Source organism: Marmota flaviventris, chromosome 2 (assembly GCF_047511675.1).
Source record: "Marmota flaviventris isolate mMarFla1 chromosome 2, mMarFla1.hap1, whole genome shotgun sequence".
In the NCBI taxonomy this organism is placed as follows: Eukaryota; Metazoa; Chordata; class Mammalia; order Rodentia; family Sciuridae; genus Marmota; species Marmota flaviventris.
This window is the reverse complement of record NC_092499.1, coordinates 110,192,436-110,206,876: the sequence shown is the minus strand read 5'-3', so window position 1 is coordinate 110,206,876 and position 14,441 is coordinate 110,192,436. Positions and strand designations below refer to the sequence as shown.

The following is a 14,441-nucleotide window of genomic DNA, read 5'->3' as shown; positions in this document are numbered from 1 at the left end:
CTCAGGCAGCTCTCCTCACAGGGTGAGGGAGTTCAGAACCAGCCTGGTCAGAAATCACACCAGGAAGACAGAGACCTCCCACTAAGGGAACAGTGAAGAGAATCTTGGAATATGAGGGACCAATCCGTGACCTCCTAGAACCCACTGGAATCAGCATACCAGAGTGACCAACATACTAGACCTTCTAGAACAACCATTGTCAGCCCACTGTGCTGTAATATTTTTCATTTTTATTAAACTTTTGGTTTATCTGAGGCTTGGCTTCTTTTAGGGCTACCTTCTTCTGATTTCCTTAGCCCAAGGGCCTATGACTTGGAGGTGCTGAGGGGACAGAACCTCAGAAGGTGATTCTAAATTGTCCCCTCCTGCCTTCAGGGTGTCTGCCTTCTGCATCCTTCTCTAAAGGTCTCCAACCCTGACGCCAGCATAAAAGGCCTGAGCTCCCCACACCACCCCTGTACCACTCCTGCTGCTATGGGCTAATCATGTCTCCCCCAAATTCATATGTTGAAATCCTAACCCTTCCCACCACAGAATATTAGTATATTTGGAGACAGGGTCTTTAAACAGTAATTAAAATGAAATGAGTTCACTGAGGTGGACCCTGATTCTCTATGACTGGTCTTATAAGAAGAGATTAGTTGGACACAGTGCCACACGCCTATAATGCCCCCAGCTCTGAGTCAAAAGGATTGCAAGTTCAAAGCCAGCCTCAGCAACAGTGAGGCACTAAGCAACTAACTCAGTGAGACCCTGTATCTACATAAAATACAAAATAGGGCTGGGGATGTAGCTCAGTGGTTGAGTGCCCCTGAGTTCAATCCCTGGTACCAAAATGAAAGAAGAATCAGCCAGGCACGGTGGCACATGCCTATAATCCCAGCTACTCTGGAGGTTGTGGCAGGAGGATTATAATTTTTTTAGGACAGTCTGGACAAGTCAGAGAAACCCTATCTCATAAAAGGAAGGGGGCTATCGGAAGAGCTGTGGATGTTGTTCATTGGTAGAGTGCTTGCCTCCTATGCACAAGTCTTGGGTTTCCATTACTACAAAAAAGAGTGGTGGGTATTGCTGGGCACAGTAGCCTGCCTTATTGTCACAGCTACTGGGGAGGCTGAGGCAAGAGGATCGCTTGGACGCAGGAGTTTGAGGCCAGCCTGGGTGATATAGCTAGAACCCATCTCTTTAAAGAATAAAATAAAGAGAGATAGAGAGAGAAGGGGAAATCATGGGAGGAATTATGATTGTATGCTCAGTCCATAACTTTCAGATATATTCATACAGATGTAATATAAAAAATATATCTTTTTAGACTTTTTGAAAAAAAAAAGAGAGAGAAGGGGAGATTTGGATACAGAGGGGAAAACATATAAAGACACAGGGCAGGGAAAATGGCCTATAAGCTAAGGAAAGGGGCCTCGGAAACAAACCAACCCTGTGAACACCTTGATGTTACAATTCTTGAGAAAATAAATTTTTGTTATTTAAGACACCTAGTCTGTGGTACTTTGTTATATGGTACTCTTTGGTTCTTAAACCCTAGTAAACAATACCTGCCGACTATGGCCAAGATAGAGATGGGAATTTTAACAATGCAGATAGAAGAGCATAAAGAAGGGCCCAAGGGAGAAAGGAGAGGATAAAGATGGATTCCTCTTTGGGGGAATATGGCAAGGGTACCTGCATGGCAGAAATCCAGGCTCTGCTTTCCCAGCCAAGAGAATGGCGTTGCTGACCAGACTCAAGAGAGGACCCATGGAAGTCAGAACTGAAGAAGTAAGGGGTGGCCCTGAGAGTGGGAAAGTACATAGAAGGGGAAGGGAGGGGAGTTGTGGAAAGTGAGCCAGGGAACCAGCTGAGGAAGTGAGCCAGGAAGTACAGGGCTGGGAGGGATCAAAAGGGTAGAAAGGAAAGGGCCCTTAGTTGGGCTCCCTGTGTCAGCAGTTTTAAGCTCATTGTGAGAGAGCAGGCCAAGCTGCCTTCACCCTGTAGAGGGATTCTGAACAAAATGGCCCCTAAAGAACAGAAAAGGCATGCAGTTTCAGAAACTCTCCCAGCAACATGGAGGGGGCCTGCTAGCATGCTGTAGAAAGCTCTGCAACTGACCTGTGCGTCCTGGGCTTCCCCAGTTTTCAGACAGAACCAGCCCCATACCTTGCTCCAGTTTGGGAGGACAACTGAGGCTGAGAATTTCTGACTGCACTCAGCGCCCTGGACCTGTGAAGGATTCTTGACTGAGCCTGATGATATAAATCAGCAGGAAATATTCTGCAACATGGGCTCGCTGGGCACTACTAGGAAGTCATTTGTGGTGGAGGGAGGTGGCTCCTCTCCTGCCTGGAAAGAGAGCTATGAAAGGCTTGTCTGATCACGATCGTAGGCTTAGCCTTTTAGATCTTAGCACAACCATTCTTACAGAATAGGAAATAGAAAGCCTAGAGAGAGGAAGTGACAACTTCCTGCTTCACACAGAAAGTCTGTGAAATGTCTGGTAAAAGCCCAAACTTCCTGACTCTTAGTACAGTGCTCATTTTTTTCAGCTCAATAAACTGTGGTGGGCCTTCCAGGAAATAGATAGATTGCCTCTTTTTTTTTTTTTTTTTTCTGATACTGGGAATTGAACCCATAGATGCTTAACCACTGAGCCACATCCCCAGTCCTTTTTTAAAATATCTTATTTAGACTCAGAGTCTCACTAAGTTGCCTAGGGCCTTGCTAAGTTGCAGAGGCTGGCTTGGAACTTAATATCCTCCTGCCTCAGCCTCCTGAACTGCTGGGATTATAAGCATATGCCACCATACCCAGCTAGTTTTGCCTCATTTTTAACAGGCTGGCACTTGTATTTTACTGTTACCTACTTTGTCCTTCATTCTTAGAAATGGAAGAAAGTGTCATACTTGTTTCTATACATCTTTCCTTATTAAAAAGATATTGCCCCTGGGTGAGGACAGCCTAGCAGCCAACCCCCATGGCTGCAAGGCAGAAAGGGAACTAGTATTTACTGGATTCTCACTATGTGTTTGGCAGTGTCCTAAATGCTGGAGTTAGATTAGGGAAAAGGAAATACAGTCTCTGCTCTAAAGGGGTCTACTTCATCATGCCCACTGACTGTTCCTCCTGGTCTTCCTGTCTAGGTTATATAAAGCCCTGTTGACTGAGACAGCTCTCTGGTGTTTGATGGCATCTGCTGGATTTCCCAGAATCCTTTGGAAAGCACAGGGCCAGGCAGGGGCAGAGAGGGCCTTTGAGGATGCTTATCCATTGAGGATGCCTTTTGGGGCCAGAAGCCAGGCGCCAATGCCACTCCCAGACACTGCCCCAGTCACTGTGGCTCTCTGCTAACAGATGGCTGCTGGCCTGCAGGTGACAGGATGAGTGGAACAGCTAGCCTAGGGGAACCAGGAGCATTCTGTTGGCTCTGAAGGAGGATGTGTTGGCCAGCTGACACTTCAAGGCTAAAAGAAGCCACAGTGTGCTCTGAGGCAAATGGAACATTTCCAGGGATAAAAGTCATGCACAGTTAAGATGCAATTCTTTGAAGAGGTCTGAAGGTGTCCTTCCCCAGAGCATTTGCTGTGTGTTTCAGGATGCTGCATTAATATTTCACAAATATGTATATCAATATTTTAACGTGTGCTGTGTTTTAATGTCAATCTCACCAGCTTTCCTGACTACAGATCTTAGATTATACTTGCCTTTTCCACTCAGATGTTTATTTGCCAAAAACCTGGTTTTGGAAGCAAATGAAGGTCATACTGTAAGAGGTAAATCATTAAATCTCTCTCTATATATAAAAAAAGTCAAGCCTTCTGTTCCATAAAGAAGCAAGTATATGTGAAAAGAGCTAAACTGAGGACTGTGGTGTTGAAAGGAATTGTATCTGGCATAGGTTTGTAGAACTTTCTTTCCATCTGGTCCCCAGCTTGATGTCATCCTGATAATGTTCTATTCACTGTTGCTGCACCTCAAAGAATATCTTCCTGGGTAGTCTACTGAGAGAATCCCATTCTAAGCAAACCTTAATAGGCTTAGGGACTGGAAAGTTGAACAGCTGTGAACAATGGGTTGACATTTCCAAAAGTAGAGACACAGTTGGTGACCTCCCATGAACAGTTTCTCTCTACTTTGATTTTCCCTCTCTCCCACAAATTCTCTTTCTCTCTCCCTCCAGCTATTAGCAATTCATAATATATAGCTAAGCATATATCTTAGTAATTTCTTATTGAGTAAAATTTATGTTCCCAGCTCTCAACCTAGAAAACAGTTTATTATATTTTCTAGGGAGAAATCATTTTGTAAGTATTTTTCCCCCTGTGGATCTGTGATCCACCACCCTCCAGTGAAAGGGGGAGAAAAAGAGCTCACAATAATTTTTTTAAAAAACTGCTCTGCAATAGGAACATTCTTCACACATTTCATGTGATCCTCTTCATAACCTTGTAAGGGAAACGAAAGCCTCATTTTTATAGATGATGAAGCGGAGACTCGGAGGAGTTAAGAAATTTGCATGCAGTCACGCAGCTGGGGTACTTGGAATCTGGATTCCGGCCCAGTTTTGCCTTCCCCCACATCCACGTTTTTCTCTGCTTTTCCTGGAGAAACACAGTGGTGGATGAAAAAAGAATCCTGGAGAACCACGTACAGTATGAGACTATTTTTTTAAGCTCAAAATCTATACCATATGGTTAGAGATACATGCAAACGTGATAACATTATATTTCAGAAGCAAAGCGGTGACTATCCCCAATTCAGGGTGAAGCTTATGTCAGGGCGGCTGAAATAGGGAGGAGAATAGGGTGAGCACTGGGTTGTTGCCAATATTCGGACCAGCACCCAGTTTACCGTGAGCTCATGGAAGTTAATTTTATTATTATGCATCCTAAATTACCTATTAGTTGTCTGTTTTTGTTTATACCAAATGTTAAATTGAAAATAATAAAGAGAAAAAGTGAAGTGAAAGAAGCCAAACCCAATGTTGATTGGCTGCTTTAGTGGCCTCTATTCGGACAGTACAGTGACCATCCCTGTGTGCTTTTTCCCTGTTGACTCCACAGTGCATTTGCCACGTGTTCTTTTACTGGCGCCTCCATCAGAGATCATCATGCCACCCTGTGAGAATACCTGAGATGGGGTTTTTATTCCCACTTTAAAGAGAAAGGGTGGAAACCACCCCTGTGCCTCCCAGCCTCACCTCCTCACATCACCTCCCATTGGAGTTTGCCTAAAAACATGGGTCCAAGGACAACTTCCAAAGCCAAACAGGCTGTTGTCAAACTGTGCCCCAGAGACCTTCATGTCTCTTTGGATTGAAACCTAGAGGCTGGGGTTTGAAAAGTCATCTGAGCCATTTGCCTGGGTTTGCACTTGGGTTTGTCTATTTGGAATTGAGCCAAAGAGAGGCTCTATCATCCCCCAGCTCCCCTCTCTAGTTCTTAGCCGTCCTTATCATAGTTCTCCACTCAAAGCCATAAAGCTTAGGTGAAGTCCTGATACTCTTCAGCTGTTGGACCTTGGACAGTAAACATTGTGGGCTGGATTTTCTCATCTGTGAAATGGTGACGATAACATCGGTGTTACTTGTCATGAGTGTCTCTTGGAAACCAATTTTGTAAAGGACCTTGGTCAACTTTGAAGGACTTGGCAAAAAAATAAAGAAAAAAAATATATATATATAGAGAGAATAATTTAATTATACTCTGAGGCCTCAGGCCAAAAGAGTAATCTGAGAAATGTAGAAGTTGACCAACGTGGTCAATATTGGGACTCTACTGGTCAATATGGGGGCTCAGGGTGAAAGGCTCCTGGGGACCAGCTCTGCTTCTTACTCTTTCTCTCAGACATACCTGTAGAATGCTTGATTCGGTTTACTCAGCAACAGTTTATGAAACAGGAGAAAGCAGGAGGGAGGCCTTTCTCTATCACATTGATGCTGGAGACCATCATCAAGGGACTCCTTCAGAAAGGTCCTGCCGGGGAGTCAGAAAAAGCTCTGGCAGGAGTCAGGGTGCAAGAGGACAGTCTTTCCAGTCAGACTTCAAATGTGTAATAACTTCTTTGTTTTGTTTTGCTTTTAGTACTGAGGATTGAACCCAGGAGTGCTCTACCGCTGAGCTACATCCTCAGTCCTTTTATTTCTTATTTTGAGACAGTCTCCCTCACTAAGTTGCCCAGGCTGGCCTCAAATTTGAGATCTTCCTGCTTTGGCTCCTAAGTCACTGGGCTTGCAGGGAGCTCTACCAAGCCTAGTTCATGTAACAAACTTTTTTTTTTTTTAAAGAAGAAAATGCAGGATTTTGACAATCTGCCCCCATCCTGTTTTCTCATGGTTTTTGTTTTTGTTTTGGCGTTATATTAGTTTGCAAGAAATCCTATAACAAAACACCATAGACTGGATGGCATAAACAATAGAATTTTTTTTTCCCAGGGACTGGAAGTCTAAGACCAAGTTATAGTAGGGCTGGTTTCTTCAAAAACCTTTCCCTTTAGCTCACAGATGGTTGTTTACTCCCTGTGCTTTTACCTGCTATATGTGTGTGTGTCTGTCCTGATCTTTTCTTATAATAAGATCACCAGTCATATTGGATTAGGGCCCACAATATGACCTGATTTCACCTTAATTATACCTGCAAAGGCCCTATCTCCAAATAGGGGCACAGTCTGAGGTACGGAGAGTTAGAGAAGAATTTAGGAAGATGTAGACAAAATTTAACCTACAACAAATATTTAAAATTTTCTAACCAAGCATGGTGGCACACACCTATATTTCCAGCTACTCAGGAGGCTGAGGCAGAAGGATTGCAGTTCAAGTCCAGCTTGGACAACTTAACAAAATAAAAAAAATAAAAGACCCTAGAGATGTAACTCTGTAGTAGAGCCCTTTCCAAGCATGCAAGAGGCTCTGGGTTCAATCTCCACAAAAAGAAAAAAATCTTGACCGTCTCCTCTGGTAGACCATAAGCTCAATGTGGGCAGAACTGTGTCCATTTGATGTTTTCTGTACAGGGCCTAGGGGTGCTCTGTATGTATTTGTAGGATAAATTAAATGAATGAATTGTCTTCCATTGGTTGACCCAAAGTGGTAAGGAAAGCCGTGGGACCTCAGGCTGGCAAGGCACCAAAACAGAGCCTTGGAACCAGACTCTGGGCAACCACCCTCTCCTAGCATGCCCCCACTCCTGGATGGATTCAGTTCAGTACGCATTGGTGGTAAAGGCCTACTCTAGTCAGAATTTTGATTAGGCATATGGAAAACAGAGTATTTATTATCTAATGAATGGACAAGCAAGAAAAGGTGACTAGAAAGAAATTAGAGCTAAAGAGAAATATGTAGTATGCTCTGAGGATGCTTGGGAAAAACTGCTGTTTCTTCCTGGGGGATCTAGAGGACTACATGGACAAGGGTAGCCTTTAATCTGGCCTTAAAGGATGTATAAGATTCTATTGATAAGGGAAGAGAAGTCTCAAGAGTATTCAGATTGCTCGTCCTTATGCCTTCCCATAGATGAATTTTGGAAAGCTACCAAATAAATACAGGAATGAAAATTCTTTTCTGGGGATTAACTACACTGTGGTGAATTAATAGCTCTACTGTTTTCCATTTTCTTTTCATCTGACCATTGTGTCACTTGTTCTGGGTCAGAGACGCAGAGGCCCCTGCCAAAGAGCCAGTGTCTATCTGCTGGGCTTGACAAAGGCATGCAAGGTCAGGCACACAGGACAGACCTGATTCTGAATCCTTTGTCTCTCTGTCGATGTGCAACACTATGTGTCTGTGTGTGTTTTGGGGTTTGCCTAGGTGTGTTGTATGAATCTGTCTCAGTGGACCACTACCCCATCAGTACTGCCTGGCCAGGACTCTGGGGGTGTACTTGGATTTGTATGTGGGGTTATCTCACTGGATGTGTCTGTTTCTGAATGTGCATGTCAGCCTATTTCTATATATGTATGTGTGACTGTGTCTGGGTGTATCTGGCTGTGTGTCTGGCTTTATGTGGGGGTCTGTGTTTCTGGCATATGTAGGTATTGGAGGTAGCATGCATCCGGCTGCATCTAGGTGTCTGGGTTTTGTCCAAAAGGACTCATGGAGAAAATTCCTATGGGCCGAGACTCAGCAACATCTATTGGGATGCTGTCAGGCCTCCGAGGCTGTCAATTTGACGAGCCAAGAGATGTGGCTGAGGACAGCCACATCTGCTGAGTCATAAGGATGTAGGCTGTGTGTGTTCACAGTTGGACATATCTCCTTTCACACACACACAAAGGAAATTTCAGATGGGCTGGGTGACCCTGCATTCTTTCAGAAGGTTGTGACCTCAGCTAGCCCTGGGAAGGAGCAGAAACAGGAATGCTCATGAGACCTAGAGTTTGGAAGAAGTCAAACTGAGACCCGGGTGTTTCCCGGCTGGGTCCCCTGGGTCATGGCTTTCTCAGACCTTTCCAATAAGCAACCTGCAGGCTTTGGAAGTGATGGAACACTTCCTGGTGGGGGAGGAAGATGAGCAGATTTTCTCAAATGGTACAGACTGCAGACCTCACCAAACTCTGATCATCAGTGCTGACCCTGGAAAGCCCCACCAAGCCCTAAGAGTCCAGACTCAGAAAATTTCTCTTCCCTCTCCAGACCAATCAACTGACAAACAGGCAACACCACACTGCAATCAAGTCTGATTTCAACAGTGAAATATCCCCCAGGGATGGCAGGCATTACCTTCTTGGTTGGGATGGATTTCACAGGCTCCTTCCCAGTGTCGATGGGAAAGGACAAGAGGGTATTTACATCTTCCTAGTATGGTACCATAGGCAAGAAGAGGTGTGGAAGGTAAACACACACACACACCTAAGCATTTACATAGCACTGGGATATAGGAAATAATCATCCTCTTCCCAAGGAGCCCAGGCTGGGGGTGCAGCTGTAGATCCTCAGTTTACCCATAGATCAGCTGCTTCTTTCAGTCTCGTGAGGTGTGAGTAGATGAGAGAAGGTGGTGATTGTGACAAGATGGAGTTAGTTCTCCTGGGGGAGGTGATAGTCAGAGGAGGGCAGGGGGCTGCCTGGAGCAGGAGGGTGCCACCGCTGGTCACTCCTTATGTTTAGACAGTGAAGGCCACTGACAGAGTGTCATGCTTGCCAATGATCACTTGCTTCTAGTGAAGTCCAACCCTGGGAGTTGGCCTAGAATCCAGGGCTGTGGATTTGGTGGAGGGCCAGGTTCTCCTGGTGAGAGAAGGGCCAGAGAGGGAAGTTGGGATGGGCAGTACTTGGCCTAACTGGGGGCCAAGACTTTGTAGGTGCTCATCTCACCCCACTGAAGATGCTCAGGGGTGACAGGGAGCTTGCAATCCTCTGGCACGATTCTCAAAAGCTGGCATCAAACTATTACTACAAGTTATTTCTCAGGTTGAGCTCAAATCTGCTTTTCCCCAAAGATTCTTCTATCATCCTGGTTCTGTCTCCTGGGATCATATCCACTTAAACATAGAGACAAAAATGGGAAAACAGTCCTACAGGAATCCAAGTACAAGAGGATGAAATAGGAGCTAAGCTGGGAGCTGGGGAAGGAGTCCTTCATTCTGACAGATGAGGCCCAGGGAGGCATCCAGGGAGGGGGCATTTGAGATAGGCTTAAAAGATAAGAAGACTTGTGTCTGTGGAAGGGCCAGGACCAGCATAAGCAAAGACACAGAGGTGTAGTATGGCCTGCTAGTGGGGCCTGAGATGATGGGGGATGGGCCACAGAGGGACTTGAACCCATGCTTCGGCCTCTGTTCAGTGAGTTAGGGGGAGATCCAGAGGTTTTTGTGAGACTTTATCAGAGCCTTAGTTCTCTAAGTGTGGTCTGTCACAAGCCTTCTGTGGGCTGTGTGTGGACTATGTTGCAAATAGTAGCCTTGTGAGGGCATAAGTCTGGCACTGGGAACTTCCTGTGGCACCCCCCATAGGGATTGATGTCTGATGCAGGTGAACTTCCCTCTCAATCTCTGCCAAAGATCCATACAGCACCTGGGATGGGTGTGACCTGAAAAGATGCCAATCAACCTGCTGACTACTAGACATCTTGAAGCAAGACTCTGCCCTTGAAACCTTATCCCTGCCTTTGATATACCCCTTAAATAAACCACTTAGCCATCTTTTCTTTGTGGACTAAATATATCAGGGGCTTCGCATTTGTAAATATATTTCTGAATAGTTGTGTTTTGTTATTAACTAAATATTTGAGACTTTAAGTTTTAGGGTGGCTTACATTCTCCTGGGCAGGAAGAAGAACCCCCCAAAGAGATGCTGGCTGTCGCCCCCGTTGTGGTCCCTGGCCAGCAGCATCAGTACAGCCTGGGAACTTGTAGAAATGCAAATTCTCTAGCCCACTGCAGACTTCCTGCATCAGAAACTCGTGTGTGTGTGTGTGTGTGTGTGTGTGTGTGCGTGCGCGCACAAAGCCCACCAGGTAATTCTATAGAGCTACTTTAGGCAAACAACCTGGAGAGCGAGAGAGAGACAGACAAGGTGGAGGAAATCTGGAAGGCAGAGGCAGTTTAAGGATACCAGGACCATTTGAATGAGGCAGGCAAGGGCCTGACCTGAGGTGGGGACAGGGAGAGTCAGGCAGATTTGGGTTCCAGTGGCAACCTCTTCACCTTTTAGCATCATGGACATGAGACAGCAACTGGCCTTCCCTGGAGCTCAGTTGCAGCATGTTCAAAAAGGAATCCCAATAAGGAGTGTTGGGAGATACTGCCAACAATGTCCCCAGTAAGAGCAACCAATAGTCCCAGCTTGCCTGGACTGGGAGGTTTCATGGGACATGCAACTTTCAGTGCTAAAAGCAGGAGAATCAGGGCAAAGCTGAATGGTGGACCACTCTACCTCCAACATGGTTACCAGAAGGAGGCAGGTACTCAGAATGTTCACAGAGGGAACAGGTGAAGGATGGAGTCATCATGGGGCCTGAGACACAATCTCAAGCACTTTGGTGGCAGTTAAGGTTACCCATGCCACCTATTTCTGGTGCCCTTTGGACCTGTCAGGAGCCCCTGTCACGTGCCTCAGCCATGCCTGCCTCTGGAGACTAGCAGAAAGGGAGGTAGAGCCCACGCCAGTGGCAAGGGCATAAGGACAGCTTCCCCTGGCCATGTTGCTGGCTTCATTCCTTGGTTACATGAAATACAATATGGCTGATGCCTCTCAGACTTGCTGAGCCTGCTGAAGGCTGAAAATACCCAGGGCCCTGGCCCAGGCGCCTGTGTGGCTCCTCTGGGCCAAGAGTCAGGAAGTAGCTATGGTGTCCCCACTGGGCTCTTATTACTTTAGCCAGGGGCCTCTGTGGTGGAGGGGGATTTCAGGGTCCTACAGCCTCCCACCTTTCCTCCAGGTTGGGTATTTTAAACAGTTATCTGGCTTTTCTTTATCGTCTGACTGCCCCGGCATGTGCCCATGGAGGTACAGGGTGACTTTACCATGTTTACTGAGGGGGTGAGCCAGACAGAAAGGTTATCCACAGACGCTTTCTCTGAAAAGCTGGCAGCCCCTCATCTTGTCTTGCTGGTCCACATGCTGGTCTGTTATAGACTGATGATGTAAACCAGGGGATGAGTGAGGGTGATTTGTTTTGACCTGGGACCCGGCACCTTAGAGCCTGAGGCAGAGTTAGGTTCCTTCAAAACCAGGAGGGGGACTCTGAAGTCACTAGCAAGAGAAGGGGAATGGCTGTAGACAGGTGGACCTAATGTCCTAGTTCTCTCCCCTCCCCTTCTTCACCTCCTGCTGCTGCTATTTACCCGGTTCTCTGCTCTTTCAGGACTGTCTCACAAGCAAACTCAGGTTTTAAATGAGGCTCCCATCACATACCCACACCTACCCCAGATCTGGTGCTGCTGCAGCCTCCAAAACCTGCAGGACCTTCCCAAATCCACCCCTGTTCCCTAGAAAGAGGTTTCCAACTCAAGCAAGAAACCTGGCTTTGGAGTTAGGCTGGGCCTCAGGGTTTGAATCCCAGTTCTGGCAACTTCATGGTGGATGACTTTTAGGCACTGAGCATCAGTTTTCCCTCTTGTAAAATGGGCATGATAATATATTCCTTGCAGTGCTCCTGTGTCACAAGCCATCATGGGCTGTGTGTGTGGACTGTTGCACATAGTAGCCAAATGAGGGGATAAGTCTGGCACTGGGAACTCCCTATTGGGGATTGATCACATGATACAGGTGAACGTCTCCCTCAAGCTCTGCCTAAGATCCCACACAGCACCTGAGATGGGTGTGACCTGCCAAGATGCCAATCAATCTGCTGACCATGAGACATCATAGAAGCAAGACTCTGCCCTTGAAACCTTATGCCTGCCTTTGATGTCCCCATTATATAATAAACCAAATGTGGTTGGGCTCACTCTCTTTCCAGCATGGAAGCTTGACCCTTAAGGTCAAAGAGATGTCCTTCCCCGCCTTCTAGATACTACTTTCTGTGCTGTGTGATTTTTCGCCACCACCTTCTTAGCTTAATGTTGCAGCCAGCCTGTTTAAACCCAGTGTGTCTTGTCTGCGCGGGTCGTGGGCAAGACTTCTGTGTGGATTAAACTGAATGAGCTAAAGCATACAAAGTATTTGTTGTGTTAACACTCAGAAGGTTGTCATTTTTGCAACAACTATACTTCTTATTGACAGGATACAATAAAAGGATAAAAATGAACATATAGGATACTCTCTATAGTGTTTCTGCCTCTGTCACCCACTCTAGTGACTGCAAAACCTGTGGTCAGCAGGGCTCTTGATGTGAATGAGGGCCATGCTTTTTGTTTTCCCTTCTCTGCCTTCCATGCTGGGGGCTAGAGGGGTGGCCCCATGCCCTGCGCACTAGGACAGCTGCAGTCACTTAAGAATCCTCACTGCCCAACCACAAGGCACATTCTGCTTTCCACATGTCTGACTTCTTCAACCAGGACCCCATGCCTAAACCATGACCACCACCAAGCATGCATGAGCCGAGCCTGAGAGGTGCAGCAGCTGACCCTCTTCCTGCCTGTCTGTGGCCCATGTGGTTTATGTAGGAGAAGCAATAATATGATTGTCCCCAGCTGTCATGTACCTGCCGTGCACCAGGTGGTTAGCACATATTATCTTTAGTTCTCGCAAAAATTCTGAGAAAGAGTTAGTATTTCTGTTTTACTGATGAGGACACCAAAGCTCAGAGAGTTAAATGACTTTCTTGAAACTGCACAGCTAGAAAAATAAATGGATATTTTAGGATCAAATCCAATTCTAACTGGCTCCAAAGTCTAAGTACTTTACACCATATGATGGGGCTCAGAAGACTAAAGGTCCAGATCAGGGATATCCATTAACTCAGGTGGGACTAGTGCAAGTACCTCCCCTTGCTGATCCTTAGTTTCCTCACCTGTGACTCAGGTGATGCCTAAGAATTAGGTGATGCCTGCTCTCCTGGCATATGACTCCTTATAGGGCCTGTGCTGCTGTGGGGACAAAGAGAAGAATTCTCACCCAGGTGATTTCATTGTTGCCCAATTTCCTCTTGTGACACTTGTCCTCTGGGCAGCTGGTGTCTTTCTCTTGCCAGGGAGTTTTGAGTCAAATAGTGACCCTTTCTAAGAGCATTTTGCCCCAACTTATAAATACTATTCCTGGGGCTGAGGTTGTGGCTCAGTGGTAGAGCGATCACCTAGCACGTGTGAGGAGGCCTTGGGTTTGATCCTCAGCACCACATAAAAATAAATAAAATAAAGGTATGTTTCCAACTACAACTGAAAAAAATTAAAAAAAAAATACCATTCCCCACCAACACCACCTCAAACAAAAATTTTGCAGTTTAGTATCTTATTTTTCAAAGTTGAAGACTTGGTTGCCAGCCTGTGGTGCTACTGGGAGGTGGTAGACCTTTAAGAGGCGGGGCCTAGTGGAAGGAAGTTAGGTCATTGGGTTCCTGCCCATGAAGGGGATACTTGGGACTGGGGCAATTCTCTCTTTTTGCTTCCTGGCCACCATGATATTCTGGGGTATATTCTTGGATTACTTCTTGGTAGCTAAAGGATAAATAGATAGAAGGAGGGAGGAAGAGGATATAGAATACCAGAAGCATATAGATGTCTTCTTCCTCAATCTTTCCAATGCTTGAGCCCTACCAGGCCATGGGAAGCACAGGAGAAAGGCTACTTGCTTTTTGGCTGGGGGAGTAAAGTTATCAAGAAGTAATAAAAAGGAAGAGAAACAGTACTCATCAAGTTCCTATTGTGTGCAGACATCGCTCTAGATTTGTATACAAACTTTCTCTGAGTTATATACTATCCCCATTTGGAGAATGAGCAAACTGAGGACCTGAGAGGGTAGGCTGCATGAGATAGCAAGGTTAGGAGTTGGCGGAGCCATGCTTTGAGCCCAGATGTAACTTTAAATTCTCTGTGCAGCACTGGGCCCAGTGGCACACACTTGTAATCTGAGA

General features: G+C 46.0%; 1 protein-coding gene across 4 annotated transcripts in view; it reads left to right on the top strand.

The window, feature by feature from the left end:
• The window catches only part of Dapk2 (death associated protein kinase 2), a 160,381-nt gene that overhangs the window by 114,055 nt on the left and 31,885 nt on the right, over positions 1–14,441 (top strand). The gene's annotated exons all lie outside the window — the stretch shown is intronic.